The following is a 16,177-nucleotide window of genomic DNA, read 5'->3' on the forward strand; positions in this document are numbered from 1 at the left end:
TGGTGTATAATCCCGTCTGGTTGTTTCCCTTCTGCGAGTTTGTTGTGTCCATTTAAAAATGTGTCCAGAAGTGAAGTCGCGTTTGTCCCTTGCGAACTTAGATTTCTTCCTTTCAATGATGTTATCCTCATATGACTCAAGTTCTTTTTTCATTTTGCCGAAGAAATCTTGAAAGGAAGGATTATCTTCCCATTGTTCCAATTTTAGGCCCAAGGTATCAATCTCTTTAGTACATTCTTCCATGATTAGGTGATTGTGTTTTATTAGAATGCCCATTAAGTCCTGGGAGCATTTTAAGAGACATTGTTCCCAATCTTTACATAGATTATCTGTGGAGAATGCAAATGAAGGAAAAAGTTTAGGCCGTAGACCTCTTGGAGATATTTTTTGTCTGCAATAGTGTTCCAGACTGGTTAAATCCCAATCGACTCTGATGCGTCTTTGGAGAGTTCTCTTCAAATGGGAGAGATCCTCTTCCCAATTGGTCTCTGTGATGGGATCAGGGATCTTGATAGGAAAGATAGTATCTAGGTCTTCTATAGATCTTTTGTTCTTTAATTCAGTTTTTAAACTGAAGGTGCTCATATTAGTACTGGTCGTTGGCGGTAAGAGAGAGGCATCTGAAATTCTTGAAACAGGGGATTAAAGGGAAAGGTACAAAAGTAAATCGTAAATATAGAAACAATTTCTAATTGTGGCTTGAAAATCTGCCTGGATAACTGTGCTGGGTCCGAGAGCTGAGGAAAAGACCTCAGTTCCAAGAATTGTATACAAGTAAATTCAGTGTGGAACCGCACTAGTCTTAGCAATCTAAACGAAATATAGAGATGGCATCAAAAATAGAAAAACCAATATGTATATGTAAGTCAAAACCATGGATAGTCTGGGAGAGTTTTTCCAGAAGCAGGGATGTGTAAAGTGTCGGATGGGATTTTCCTTTTTAAAAGGCCCACTACACCTGGTATTCTCAGGAGGTTCACCTTCCTAGTACTGACCAGGCCATGCCTGCTTAGCTTCCGAAATTGGACAGGATCGGGTGTATTCAGGGTAGTATAGCCGTGGGCCAGTGTAGAGGAAATATATATGAGATGGGAGAATATACACGCTCTGCTTTCTGTACTTCACACTCAACCAAGGCTACAGACAGTCTCAAAATGGTATTTCCAGACAAAAGTGTGTCAGGATAATTCTGAGTGTCTAGGATTTATTGGAGTACAGGATGAATTAGCGGTATAGTGTAGTGGGTAGAATTTATTGCAGATAATGAGCTCACATAGAGATGCTGAATGAAGATATATACTGTGTATGTGTGTATCTAAAAAAAAACACAAATGTTGATAAATGGGGCTCACAACTCAAAAACGGCTTATAAATGACAAACAAATTGTTGTAATTGTTAGTCCCCTAAGGGGAAACAGGTAAGTGGTAATATGCTGGCAAAGAGCTCAAGGCTGGCTTACAAATGAAACATATAGCCTTTGTAGTGAGAGTGAGAGTGAACGATACCAATTGAATGGTTAGGTAACAAATAGCATTGTAGTTACCGATCTCCTGGAGGGAGGTCAGATGAGTGCTTATATGTTGATACAGAGCTCAAGGCTGGCTCACAAATGGTACAATAGTATGAGTAAGATTAATTAATACTAAATAATTGAAAATAAATGCAGATAAATAAAAATTGCTACCATAAATAAAGTTATAAGAAAATCAGGGTAATGTATCAAAATAGTACAAAAACCATAGAGGCGCGGGCGGGGAATAAGTGCAAATAAACCACAATTCTGAGACAGAGGAGAGTGTGGTGGTATACAGAGGTCTAGTATCTGTTACCACTCACATTAGGTAAGCTGTCAACTCTTTACACACTGATAGTGAGTCTAAGCATGAATTTGAACCCTGGTGGTCTAATGAGATCACCTCGGTATAAGTATAAATGACAGCAAGGAAAAAACGCGACAGCACAAAACGGGTATATAGTGTTAGGGTCTCCTGGTCATGGCAACCGGAAGACAAGTGCTAGCGGAGTAACCCGAGCGCAGCTGATACTCCGGTTCGGGTCTTTTGCTGTGCAGTGGTTACAGGCAGGGGATCCGGTGCTGGTTTTTGTGCTCACAGTCTGTGAGGTCTGAGGGGGGCGTGGACAGCACCTGCTTTATAAGGCCTCTTCTCAGGTTAAGCAGATGCTGCTGAATCTTTGTTGGTTAGTCAGTTCCTGAAAGTTAGCCAGTACTGTGTAGCTTTGTATTTGTTGTTGCTTACTGCAAATAGGCCTGGGAATTTGGTACTACACTCTGCCAATCCAGACCTAGCAGTAAGACTGGAGTCAGTCGTTTAGCCTGCTGAGGTTCTTTTGCTATTCTGTGAACCCAGCAGGTTTGTGGCTGTACTTTCAGACCTGCCTGCTTAATCCTCTCTCACTGTGCAGGGCGTCCATGTGTCAGTTTAGTGGCAGTAAGCTGAACCTGGGCCCTGCAAGTGAGAATAAGGATTGTGGAGACTCTCCTTGTGTCTATTATTCCATCTCTGACCAAGGAGCTTACTGCCACACCCGTTGGTAACCCTTTAGGGTTTTGCTGTTGCCCTTAGCAACAGCATTTCGGGTTCTCTACGTATTAAAACACAACATCTTGCTTTTCCCATCTGAGCATTTCTAATACTAGGGAGACACCCAGTTTCTTAGCCTCTGGGCTTCTCTGTTCACTCTGTGTTGGTTTTGTTACCCTATCACCTTCTGTGTACGTTATGTCATATTTCCCAGTCTGTCTGTGAGTTCATTTGTTTTGCATCCCTCTCTGTTCAGACACCAGTACATTCCTGCAGGCACTGGTGTGCATAACAGTTCAAACACCAGTACATTCCTGCAGGCACTGGAGTGCATAACAGTTCTGACACCAGTACATTCCTGCAGGCACTGGTGTGCATAACATATTCAGCAGCCTAATACTCCTGTTGAAATTTTGTGGGAATATGGAGCATACCCCTCAAAATACGTTGCAACAGGTGGTCGATCAGGTGCAGGTCCTGACTCGACAATTTAATGATTTGTCCATTAAAATGCACACCTCCCAGGCCGCTGGCGGAGCTCCCGCAGCAGCAGCACCTTCAGGGGTTAAGGAGCCGAAAGTAAATCTCCCGGATCGTTTTTCTGGAGATCGCTCGCAGTTCTTTTGTTTTAAGGAGAGCTGCAAGCTATACTTTCGGCTTAGGCCTCAGTCTTCTGGGTCGGAGATTCAGCGGGTGGGCATAGTGATTTCCTTGCTACAAGGAGACCCACAGGTCTGGGCATATGGGTTGCAGCCTGACTGTCTGTCGCTTAAAAGTGTTGATGCTTTTTTTACGGCACTGGGCATGTTGTATGATGACCCTGACAAGACGGCCTCAGCCGAGGCTCAGATTTCGATCCTTAAGCAAGGGCGAAGGTCAGTTGAGGTTTACTGTACGGAGTTTCGGAGGTTGGCCCATGATACCCAGTGGAATGACCCAGCCCTGAGACACCAGTACCGAAGAGGTCTTTCTAACCAGATAAAGGACCAACTGGTACAATATCCCTTGCCTGATAGCTTGGATCAGCTCATGCAGTTATCCATCCGGGTGGATAGACGGCTGAGAGAGCGTAGGCTTGAAAGGGAGACTGAGATTTCCTTCTTTCCCAAGGGAACCTCAGACTCTGAGGAATTTTCCGAGGAGCCTATGCAGATTGGGGCTACCCGCCTCTCCTCGCGTGAGAAGACGCGGAGGAGACAGCAGGGGTTGTGTTTGTACTGTGGGAAAAAAGGTCATGTGGTAGTATTATGCCCAGAAAAGCCGGAAAACTTCAGGGCCTGAGGGTGATGGGAAATATCCTGTCAGGCCAGAAGTCAGAATTTCCCAAAAAGACTTTTATCATTCCGGTGACCTTGAAGATCCTCGGTCAAACTGTCAAGACTGAGGCCTTTGTGGACAGTGGGGCCGACTGGGTTTTTATGGACCGCCAATTCGCCCTGAAACACTCTGTTCCCTTAGTACCCTTGGCATCGGAAATTGAGATTTGTGGGTTAAACGGGGAACCATTATCCCAAGGTAAAATTACCTCTTGCACTAGCCAGATTTCTTTGTTTATTGGAGCCACACACTCTGAAAAATTGTCCTTTTATGTGACTGTCTGTACTTTTGCCCCATTGGTGTTGGGGTTACCCTGGTTAAGGGCCCACAATCCTCAATTTGACTGGGTCTCTGGGGAGATTCTTAGTTGGGGTACTGATTGTTTCAGGAGTTGCTTGAGCCTTCCAGTCAGGCTCTCGCAGCTAAGTTTGCCAGGATTGCCAGGGTGTTATGCAGATTTTGCGGACGTGTTCTTCAAAAGAGTTGCAGAGGTACTACCTCCCCATCGCCCCATTGACTGTGCCATTGATTTGTTGCCAAATGCTAAGCTTCCCAAGAGCAGGTTGTACTCCCTGTCACGTCCTGAGACTCAGGCTATGGCAGAGTACATTCAGGAGAACTTGGCTAAGGGATTTATCAGATCTTCACAGTCTCCAGTTGGGTCGGGGTTCTTCTTCGTGGGTAAAAAGGACGGTTTGTTGCGACCCTGCATCGACTTCAGGGAATTGAACCGTATCACGATTAAAAACTCATACCCACTGCCTCTCATTTCGGTCTTGTTTGACCAGCTTCGTACTGCCACTATTTTTTCTAAGATTGACCTACGCGGTGCGTACAATCTAATCCGAATAAGAGAGGGGGATGAATGGAAGACTGCCTTTAATACCCACTCAGGGCATTATGAATATTTGGTGATGCCTTTTGGGCTCTGTAATGTCCCGGCAGTCTTCCAGGATTTCATGAATGATGTGCTCAGGGAATATTTGGATAGGTTCTTAGTTGTATACTTAGATGACATCCTAATCTTCTCCCATTCCCTGGAGGAACATCGGAAGCATGTACGCTTAGTCCTCCAGAAACTCAGAGACCACCGGCTTGGGGCGAAGCTGGAGAAGTGCGAATTTGAAGTTCAGCAAATCGCATTTCTAGGATATATAATCTCCCCAGAAGGTTTCCAAATGGAGGGTTCCAAGGTACAGGCAGTCCTGGATTGGGTGCAGCCCACTAGTTTGAAGGCGTTTCAGCATTTCCTGGGCTTTGCAAATTTTTATAGACGATTTATCGCTGGATTTTCGTCTATAGTGGCGCCCTTGGTGGCACTCACTAAGAAAGGGGCGGATGTTGCTCACTGGTCTTGTGAGGCTAAAGCGGCTTTTGCCCGTCTCAAAAGGGCATTTGTATCGGCCAAGGTGCTGCGACACCCAGATCCAGAGCGTCCTTTTGTGGTGGAGGTGGATGCCTCTGAGATGGGTATTGGGGCAGTGCTTTCTCAGATGGGAGTGTCTGATAATCGCCTTCATCCCTGTGCTTACTTTTCCCGTAAATTTTCGCCTGCCGAGATGAATTATGACGTGGGTAACCGGGAATTGTTGGCTATTAAGGATGCACTCGAGGAGTGGAGACACTGGCTTGAGGGGGCTAAGTTTGTGGTCTCAATTCTCACCGACCATAAGAATCTGGCATATTTAGAGTCAGCGAAGCGTCTCAATGCCAGGCAGGCACGATGGGCTTTGTTTTTTGCTCGCTTTAATTTTTTGATAACATATCGCCCTGGGTCAAAAAACATCAAGGCTGATGCGCTCTCGCGGAGTTTTGCTCCAATCCAGGAGACCACCGAGGAGCTGTTGCCCATTGTGTCCCCATCATGTATTAAAGTGGGCATTACCCAGGACCTCTTATCATTAGTCCTTAGAGCACAGGAGCAGGCTCCTCCAGACCTTCCGGTAGGTCTTTTGTTTGTGCCTCCTAGATTAAGACAGCGAGTGTTCCTGGAATTCCATGCCAAGAAGTCGGCAGGTCACCCGGGTATTGCCAGAACTCGGGAGTTGCTATCTAGGGCGGTGTGGTGGCCCTCGGTGGCTAAGGATGTGGATCAGTGGGTTCGGGCATGTGACATCTGTGCCCGAAATAAGACTCCTAGAGGGGTTCCTGTTGGCCCATTACATCCACTCTCTATTCCATCTAAGCCATGGACCCACATTTCAATGGATTTTGTTGTGGACTTGCCCAAATCCTCGGGGATGACAGCCATCTGGGTTGTCGTTGACAGGTTTTCGAAGATGGCGCACTTCGTTCCACTGGTTGGGCTGCCATCGGCCAGATGCCTGTCTTCATTATTTATGCTACATGTTGTGCGTCTCCACGGGTTGCCACTTGATGTGGTCTCTGACCGCGGATCCCAGTTTGTGGCCAAATTCTGGAGGGCATTTTGTTCCGATCTCCAGATTTCTGTCAGCTTGTCGTCAGGCTACCATCCGCAGTCTAATGGGCAGACTGAAAGGGTGAACCAGTCCTTGGAGCAGTTCCTCAGGTGTTATGTCTCCAAGTGTCAGACTGACTGGGTTGCTCATCTGTCCATGGCGGAGTTTGCCTATAACAACGCGGCTCACTCTGCTACAGGGATCTCTCCCTTCCTTTGTGTGTATGGGCATCATCCTAAGGCAAATTCTTTTGACCCCCTGGACTCCACGCCTGGTGGTTCCTCTGTCGTTTCGGTCCTTAGAGGTATTTGGAGGAAAGTGAAGAAAGCCCTTGTGTCTGTGTCATTAGTGACCAAAAGGGTTTTTGATAAGCGGAAAAGACCCTGCAGCTTCAAATTAGGAGACTTCGTCTGGTTGTCTACCAAGAATTTGAAGTTGAGACAGCCATCTCATAAGTTAGGCCCCCGGTTCATCGGCCCTTATAAGATCACCAGGGTTATCAATCCGGTGGCATTTCAGTTAGATCTGCCCCGTTCTTTGGGTATCAATAAAACATTTCATTGTTCCATTTTAAAACGGGCGATTAGTAATCCTTCTTCCAGAGGAAGACCTTCCCCTCTTCTGATACGTGGCCAGAGGGAGTTTGTTGTTGAAAGGATTCTTGACTCCAAGATGGTTCGGGGTCGGCTGTCATTTTTGGTGCACTGGATGGGGTATGGCCCGGAGGAGCGGTCGTGCGTGCGCAGTTGTGATCTTCATGCCCCCAGACTGATACGCTCTTTCTTCTCGCAGTTCCCCGATAAACCCGGTGGTAGGGGTTCTTTGACCCCTCGTCAGAGGGGGGGTACTGTTAGGGTCTCCTGCCCTGTGCTGCCACGTCATCATGGCAACCGGGAGACAAGTGCTAGCGGAGTAACCTGAGCGCAGCTGATACTCCGGTTCGGGTCTTTTGCTGTGCAGTGGTTACAGGCAGGGGATCCGGTGCTGGTTTTTGTGCTCACAGTCTGTGAGGTCTGAGGGGGGCGTGGACAGCACCTGCTTTATAAGGCCTCTTCTCAGGTTAAGCAGATGCTGCTGAATCTTTGTTGGTTAGTCAGTTCCTGAAAGATAGCCAGTACTGTGTAGCTTTGTATTTGTTGTTGCTTACTGCAAATAGGCCTGGGAATTTGGTACTACACTCTGCCAATCCAAACCTAGCAGTAAGACTGGAGTCAGTCGTTTAGCCTGCTGAGGCTCTTTTGCTATTCTGTGAACCCAGCAGGTTTGTGGCTGTACTTTCAGACCTGCCTGCTTAATCCTCTCTCACTGTGCAAGGCGTCCATGTGTCAGTTTAGTGGCAGTAAGCTGAACCTGGGCCCTGCAAGTGAGAATAAGGATTGTGGAGACTCTCCTTGTGTCTATTATTCCATCTCTGACCAAGGAGCTTACTGCCACACCCGTTGGTAACCCTTTAGGGTTTTGCTGTTGCCCTTAGCAACAGCATTTCGGGTTCTCTACGTATTAAAACACAACATCTTGCTTTTCCCATCTGAGCATTTCTAATACTAGGGAGACACCCAGTTTCTTAGCCTCTGGGCTTCTCTGTTCACTCTGTGTTGGTTTTGTTACCCTATCACCTTCTGTGTACGTTATGTCATATTTCCCAGTCTGTCTGTGAGTTCATTTGTTTTGCATCCCTCTCTGTTCAGACACCAGTACATTCCTGCAGGCACTGGTGTGCATAACAGTTCAAACACCAGTACATTCCTGCAGGCACTGGAGTGTATAACAGTTCTGACACTAGTACATTCCTGCAGGCACTGGTGTGCATAACATATAGTCAGTGTTAGGCAGGAGATAAATTCCCGTAGTGCCCTGAAGATCTAATGCTTTTTGTCATAGTACGCTTAAAACCCTGGTGGTCTAGTGTTAGTTACCACGGCCGCAAGGTATGCGGCGGATGCTGTACTGGTTTCCTCTGTTCCTTGGTCACGAGAGCCTCCCTCTATTGCTCTCAAGTGGCCAGTACTTAAGTGTTAGGACGACCAATAAAAATATCACTTTGATTTGACAGACTGATAGTCGGACCTATCAGATCTCAGGTGGGTTGACCAGTGAGCAAATTATTAAGAAAGGGGAGAGGGGAGGGAAAACATGGATAGATGAAAAGGAAAACAATGTATAGTGATAGAAGAGTGTGATGATAGGAAGTGAAAGAAGATGAAGATGAAAAGAAAATGGATATGATGTGGAAATAAATAAATAAAATAAAAATAATAATGATAATAGTAATGATAAAATAAAATAATGAAAATAAATAAAATATAAAAATAAATAAAAATAAATATAAAAATAATAATAAATATAAATAATAATAATAATAATAATAATAAATAAAAAAATAAAAAAAATAAAAACGGATGAAGTAGCCCGGCTGGAGGGCCCTTGGGACTTTTATGCTGGGCACACTTCGGACAAGCAGCCACGAATTCCTGAACGTCAACCCTGAGGTGAGGCCACCAGTAGGAGCGCTGAATGAATTTCAACGTTTTATGACCACTCGCATGGCCCATGAAGGTGGAGTGAGCCCATGTAAGAAGTTTCTTGCATAGATTTGGTGCAACAAAAATTTTTCCTGGAGCAGGAAGTGGAGCAGTATTAGTTGCCAAGAAAGAGGTGGACTCCAAGATGAATAGTTCTTTTGAACCGTCAGAGAGTTCTTCAGTACTCAAGGAACGGGATAATGCATCTGCTTTTTTGTTGAGGGAACCTGGTCGGTAACTAAGTTTAAAGTTAAAACGAGTAAAGAAGAGTACCCATCTTGCTTGGCATGGGTTCAGACATCGGGCTGACTGTAGATATAGGAGGTTCTTGTGTTCTGTGGTTACCGAGATGGGATGCTGGGCTCCCTCCAACATATACCTCCACTCCTCAAAGGCAAATTTGATTGCCAGTAATTCTTGTTTCCCAATGGCGTAATTTTGTTCAGCAGGAGAAAATCTTCGCCAGAAGAACGCACAGGGATGGACCTTCTTGTCCTCGAAGAGCTGGGACAACACTGCTCCTACTCCGACAGTGGAGGCATCAACCTCCACCAGGAACAGACGGCTGAGATCAGGTTGTCGAAGGACAGGGGCGATCATGAAGGCCTCCTTTAAAGATGAAAAGGCTTCCAAAGCTTCCGGAGACCACTTAGCAGGATCTGCTCCTTTCCTAGTTAAAGAGGTTATGGGGGCTATGACAGAGGAATAATTCTGAATAAATCTTCGGTAGAAGTTAGCGAATCCCAGGAAACGTTGAACCCCCTTAAGGGTAGCTGGAAGCGACCAATCCTGGATCGCCTGGACTTAAGCGGGATCCATCTGCAACTTCTACCCCGAGAGGATGTAACCGAGGAATGGAATAGTGGGTACTTCGAAGGTGCACTTCTCTAACTTACAGAATAACTGATTCCTCTGTAAACGAGTAAGAACCTCTTTGACTTGATCTCGATCGGTCTTCAGATCCCTAGAAAAGATGAGGATGTCATCCAAATACACCACCAGGCAGTCATAAAGGAGGTCTCTAAAAATTTTGTTAACGAATGCTTGAAAGACAGCTGGGGCGTTACACAGGCCGAAAGGCATTACCAGGTATTCGTAATGCCCGTCGCAGGTATTAAATGCCGTCTTCCATTTGTCACCTGGGCGAATACGTATAAGATTGTAGGCCCCTCGTAAGTACAATTTGGAGAACACAGTAGCTCCTTTAACACGGTCGAACAGTTCTGGGATTAAGGGCAACAGATATCTGTTCTTAATTGTTATATTGTTGAGCCCTCTATAATCAAACAGGGCCGCAGACCCCCATCCTTCTTTTTGACAAAGAAAAACCCCGCCCCGGCCGGAGAAGTGGAAGAACCTGATGAACCCTTTATCCAAATTTTCCAGGATATACTCCGACATGGCCTGTGTCTCAGGGAGTAAGAGAGGGTAGATTCAGCCTCGGGGAGGAGTCTTGCCTGGTACCAGATCAATGGGACAGTCCCAAGTGCAATGAGGAGGCAAGGTGTCCGCCCCATGCTTACTGAAAACATCTTGAAAGGCCTGGTATTCCACAGGAAGGCTGGAAGCACAGAGGGGTCTTACTGAGGGCAAACATTTCTGAAAGCAGTTTAGTCCCCAAGAGAGAACATCCATGGTTCGACAGTCTATGTGGGGATTGTGTTTGATTAACCACGGAAATCCTAGGATCAGTTCGTGAGAGGCTTTAGGAATTACTAGAAAGGAGATGTCTTCCGAATGAAGAACTCCGACCTTCATCTTGAGAGGAACAGTACGAAAGGATATAATTCCCTCAGGAACATGACTTCCATCTACCGCAGTAATTGAAATGTTTCGATCCAAACGGACCGTTTGTATTCCAGATCGTTTAACCAGAGCTGATGTAATGAAGCTTTCGGCGGCTCCGGAGTTGAGTAGTGCAGGGATAAGAAGAGAAGAAGAAGGGAGCTCCAGGTGAGTTAACAAGACAGACTCTTTCTTGGCAAATAATTCTGAGAAATCTCCTAGCTTGACCTCTCCGGCACAAGCTAGGAGCGGGCGTTTCCCGGCCGTAGGCTGCAGGATTTAACAAAATGGTCAGATGCCCCACAATACATGCAAAGGTTCCCTTGTCGCCGTCTCTGACCCACAGCATTGCTTTGGATTCCCATCGAACTTACTGGGAGAAGGCAAATGCAACCACGGAAGTGGTACTGGTAAAGGAGGAAGCGGAACCGGGGGTGCTAATGTGGGAGCAGCCATAGATACTTGAGGAGCCGTCATGGCAACACACAGAGAATCGAGACATTCGCACATATTCTGCATGAACTGCACTATTTAGGATTGGGTGGCCTCCTGCTTACTCAAGCGAGACCAGATATCTGCAGTTGAATCACCTCCTGAAGCCTGATCACCCGTCAAATCCATTGGGCCAGTGCTTACTGTCACGGCTGGCAAGGTTTGAGGATCCGGCAGCTGAGACTTGCCCAAGGAGGTAGCTGGTTTTGGGTGAACAAGACGTGGGGGTTGGATATAGTTCCTTCTCATAGGACAAGGGGCAATGAAGAGCATAGGCGGGGATAAGAGTCAGTGGGTTGTAGTTCTTGTGGACAGGGCTGAGGTTGAGAACTGTGGCTGGTGAACGATGACTTAAAGACGAAGTTGTAGACATGGAACTGCGGGTTGAGGCTTGAAAGACGAGGTTGTAATTAATGAACTGCGGAACTGTGAATGGTGGTTAAAGACATGGCTGGAAACAAAGAACTGTGGACTGTGACTTGAAAGACGAGGCTGTAGATAATGAACTGTGGAACTGTGAATGGTGGGTGGAGACGTGGCTGGAGACAAGGAACGGTGGACTGTGGTTTGGAAGACGAGGCTGGAGATAATGGACTGTGGACAGTGGATGGTGGTTTCGAAGACGTGGCTGGAGACAAAGATCTGCGGACTGTGGCTTGAAAGACAAGGCAGGAGACCCGAGGCCGACCGTGCCCAAAGGGTCTTACTGGACCGGGTTTTCCAGGCAGCAGCGGGTTAAGCACGGCAGGGCTGCAGCAGCAACTGAGACCCGAGTAAGCAGGATTGGGAGTAACCAGAATACGGCAAGAATCCTGGGAGCACAGGGTTAAAGCACCTGTCCTAAACCAGCCCCCTTTTATAGGAAGAAGTTTCCCTGGATTGGCTGGAAGGAACAGGAAGCAAGAACTATGCCTCAAACTTGGTCTCCAACATGGTGGCGCCCAGTACTGCAGACCTTTTACATAGCCACACAGCTTACTGCCACTGGTTTCCTAGCAACAGCTCAGCAAGAGAGACCCACTGCAGCGGTGTACCCTCACCACCACTACTGCTGCCCTCGGACTCGGCGCAAAAGCCCACCTCCGCCGCTGCCCAGCCGCCGACTGTGAAGTACTCCACGTGGCCCCAGCGTGCCTGTAAGACCCCAGACGCTGACAATCCTCAGGCCAGTATAAACAATTAGTGCAGGAAGCCACACGCCATTACAAGGGGCAGGGCTTCCTCTCAGAGCGGATCCAGCACTCACCAGCGCCATTTTCTCCCTGCAGATCATAGGAACTAGGACACTGACAGGGAGCGCTGCCTTCCCTATTAAGGTTAGTCCGTCAGCGCCAGGCTTTTATCATAATAACTGTCTACCGGGGCGCTGTGTGGCTGCTCCTTATACTCTGTGACTCTCTGAAGGTACTCTGGGGAAACTGTGTCTGACATTTTCCTGTGTGTGTATATCCACATTACCATGTCTAAGGACTCTGTGTCCTGTGCTGCAGAGTGTGTATCTTCTCCTGAGGAGTCTATTCCATGTACTCAGAACTGCAATGTGCTGTCTCAGCCTTCTGAAGCCGAACCCCCATCGGTGGATACTTTAAGGGGAATGATATCCCAGATTTCAACAAGGATGTCACATACTGAGAAAGAGACAGAGTTTTGGAGACAATCTGTAGTGGGTTTGAAGTATTCAGCTCCCACTACTTCATCTAAAACCCCACCTACATACCCCCAAAAAACTTACACTTGCCCAGATAATGCAAGCTGACACTGATACCGACTCTGATACAGGGGACGGTGATGGGGATATGCAGGGGGGGGGTGCATCCCTTGCTAAAGGGGTGCAGCTAATGATTGAAGCCATTAGGGATGTTTTGCTTATTTCTGAGAAGGTTCCGGAACAAGTAGAGGAATCTTATATTACAGTAAATAAGAAGTCCTCGCTTACCTTCCCTGCTTCTAAGGAGTTAAACTCCTTGTTTGAAAAATCCTGGGAAAACCCAGAGAAAAAATTCCAGATCCCTAAAAATTCTCATTGCTTTCCCTTTCCCCTGAAGAGGATAGAAAGAAAACCCACCTACAGTAGACGCTTCTGTATCTAGGATGTCTAAAAAGGTGGTTTTACCTGTCCCTGGTTCAACCGCCTTAAAGGAGCCGGCTAACCGCAAGATTGAGACTACGCTCAAATCACTACACACTGCTACAGGCGTGGCTTTAAGGCCCACTATTGCTTGTACATGGATTTCTAAAGACATAGTAAAGTGGTCAGGCACCTTACTAGAGGACTTAGACAACAGGATTTTAATACCTACCGGTAAATCCTTTTCTCCTAGCCTGTAGAGGATGCTGGGGTCCACTTATTGACCATGGGGTATAGATGGTTCCGCAGGAGCCATGGGCACTCTTAAGACTTTTTAATGGGTGTGAACTGGCTCCTCCCTCTATGCCCCTGCTCCAAACCTCAGTTATAGGAACTGTGCCGAGGGAGACGGACATTTCGAGGAAAGGATTTACTTTAATACTAGTGGTGAGATATCTACCAGCTCACACCTCAACCATGCCACACACATGGCAATCAACATAATACACGCAAACAGGCATGAACCAATAGCAGCAACAAGCTGAAACTAACATAACACAGCTTGTGTATAACTAAACTGCAGGTAAAGTACGCACTGGGACGGGCGCACAGCATCCTCTACGGACTAGGAGAAAAGGATTTACCGCTAGGTATTAAACTCCTGTTTTCTCATACATCCTAGAGGATGCTGGGGTCCACTTATTGACCATGTGGTTTATACCAAAGCTCCAGTACGGGCGGGAGAGTGCGGATGACCCTGCAGCACCGATTGACCGAACTTGAGGTCTTCATCAGCCAAGGTATCAAACTTGTTGAATTTTGCAAACGTGTTTGACCCTGACCAAGTAGCTGCTCGGTAAAGTTGTAATGCCGAGACACCCCGGGCCGCCGCCCAGGATGAGCCCACCTTCCTAGTGGAATGGGCCTTCACTGACTTCGGCAACGGCAATCCAGACGAAGTATGAGCTTGCTGAATCATACCTCTGATCCAATGCGCAATATTCTGCTTGGAAGCAGGACATCCAATCTTGTTGGGAGCGTACAGGACAAACAAGGACTCTGTTTTCAGAATTCGAGCTTTTCTAGCGACATAAATCTTCAAAGCTCTAACCACATCTAGAGACTTTGACTCAGTGAACGTGTCAGTAACCACTGGCACCACAATAGGTTGGTTTATGTGGAAAGAAGAAACCACCTTTGGAAGAAAATGTTGTCGAGTTCGCAACTCTGCCCTGTCTTCATGGAAAATCAGATAAGGGCTCTTGTGAGACAAGGCCCCCAATTCAGACACCCGCCTTGCGGATGCCATTGCCAAAAGCATCACCACTTTCCAAGTGAGAAACTTCAACTATATCTCTCGTAGAGGCTCAAACCAATCCGACTGAAGAAACTGCAATACCACATTAAGGTCACATGGTGCCACTGGAGGCACAAACGGAGGCTGGATGTGCAGAACCCCTTTCACGAAGGTCTGAACCTCTGGAAGAGAGGCCAATTGTTTTTGAAAGAACACTGACAAGGCCGAAATCTAGACCTTGATTGACCCCAAATGGAGGCCCGCCTCCACACCAGCCTGCAGAAAATAGAGAAAACGTCCCAAGGAGCCTTCTTGGATTCACACCAAGACGCATATTTTCTCCCAATACGGTTGCAATGTTTCAACGTTACTCCTTTCCTGTCCTGAATAAGTGTTGGAATGACTTCTTTCGGAATACCCTTTCGGGCTAGGATCCGGCACTCAACAGCCATGCCGTCAAACGTAGTCGCGGTAAGTCCTGATACACGCACGGCCCCTGCTGCAGCAGGTCCTCGTGAATAGGAAGAGGCCGAGGATCTTCTATGAGCAACTCCTGAAGATCTGGGTACCAAGCCCTCCTTGGCCAGTCTGGGGCAAAGAAGATTGCTCGAACCCTTGTTCTTCTTATGATCCTGAGAACTATTGGGATCAGCGGAAGTGGAGTGAAGACATACACTGACCGGAATACCCACTGGGTTACTAGAGCATCAACCGCTATTGCTTGAGGGTCTCTCGACCTGGAACAATATTTCTGAAGCTTCTTTTTGAGACGAGATGCCATCATGTCTAGTTGAGGAACCCCCCAAAGACTTGTCACCTCTGCAAAGACTTCTTGGTGGAGGCCCCACTCTCCTGGATGGAGATCGTGTCTGCTGAGGAAGTCTGTTTCCCAGTTGTCCACTCCCGGAATGAAAAATGCTGACAGAGCTTTTGCATGCCTTTCTGCCCAGAGGAGGATCTTTGTCACCTCTGCTATTGCTGCTCTGCTTTTCGTTCCGCTCTGCCGGATTATATACGCGACTGCTGTTACATTGTCCGACTGGATCTGTACGGGATGATCTTGAAGAAGATGTACCGCTTGTCGAAGGCCATTGTAAATGGCTTTCAATTCCAGCACATTTATGTGAAGGCAGGCTTCCTGACTTGACCATATTCCTTGGAAGCTTTCCCCCTCAGTGACAGCTCCCCAGCCTCTGAGACTTGCATCCATGGTTACCAGGACCCAGTCCTGAATCCCGAATCTGCGTCCCTCTAATAGGTGCGGACTGTGTAGCCACCACAGGAGTGATATCCTGGCTTTTGACGACAGGACTATCTTCCGGTGCATGTGAAGGTGGGATCCTGACCACTTGTCCAGCAGGTCCCACTGGAATACTCTGGCATGGAACCTGCCAAACTGTATGGCCTCGTAGGCCACCACCATCTTCCCCAACAACCGAATGCACTGATGGATCAACACACTGGATGGTTTCAATACCTGTTTTACCATTTTCTGGATTTCCAGAGCCTTTTCCCCTGGAAAAAATACTCTCTGAACTTCCGTGTCCAGAATCATCCCGAGAAAAGACAATCTTGATGTCAGTTCCAATTGTGACTTTGGATAATTTATGATCCAACCGTGTTGTTGGGAGTATCGACAGGGAGAGCGTGATGTTTTGTAACAACTGCTCCCTGGATCTCGCTTTTATCTGGAGATCGTCCAGATAAGGAATTATATTGACTCCTTTTTGAC

The 16,177-nt window shown here is 47.0% G+C and overlaps 1 pseudogene; it reads right to left on the reverse strand.

The window, feature by feature from the left end:
• Positions 1–946: 946 nt before the first annotated feature.
• On the reverse strand, positions 947–1,064 carry LOC134983372 (5S ribosomal RNA; annotated as a pseudogene).
• Between the last annotated feature and the right edge of the window lie 15,113 nt (positions 1,065–16,177).

The sequence above is a fragment of the Pseudophryne corroboree genome, assembly GCF_028390025.1.
Source record: "Pseudophryne corroboree isolate aPseCor3 chromosome 3 unlocalized genomic scaffold, aPseCor3.hap2 SUPER_3_unloc_13, whole genome shotgun sequence".
In the NCBI taxonomy this organism is placed as follows: Eukaryota; Metazoa; Chordata; class Amphibia; order Anura; family Myobatrachidae; genus Pseudophryne; species Pseudophryne corroboree.